Genomic DNA, 334 nt, shown 5'->3' on the forward strand with positions numbered 1-334 from the left:
CGGGAACGCAGAGGACGAGACATACGCAAGCAAAATTAAAGAGAATAAAAAAAGAATAAATGAATAAAGCGATTAACAGTAAAAGGGACGGGAAAGAAAAGCAAGAAACTACGGCACCGATAAGATTATATCACAAGACGAAATTTTTCCAGCGAGATTTAGCGGCTGTCGAGCGGGATTTGCTAGCGGATTGGAGTGTCTAGCAGAAGGTTGCGCAAATATCTGCCGAGGATACAGGCGCCTTATAAATTATCAAATATCTCATGCAAATGCCGTGTCATAATTTTATTTCACGAGTTTGTTTTCGTTCAATATTTGGCTATATGCTATAGCG

This window comes from Penaeus monodon, chromosome 32 (assembly GCF_015228065.2).
Source record: "Penaeus monodon isolate SGIC_2016 chromosome 32, NSTDA_Pmon_1, whole genome shotgun sequence".
NCBI lineage: Eukaryota > Metazoa > Arthropoda > Malacostraca > Decapoda > Penaeidae > Penaeus > Penaeus monodon.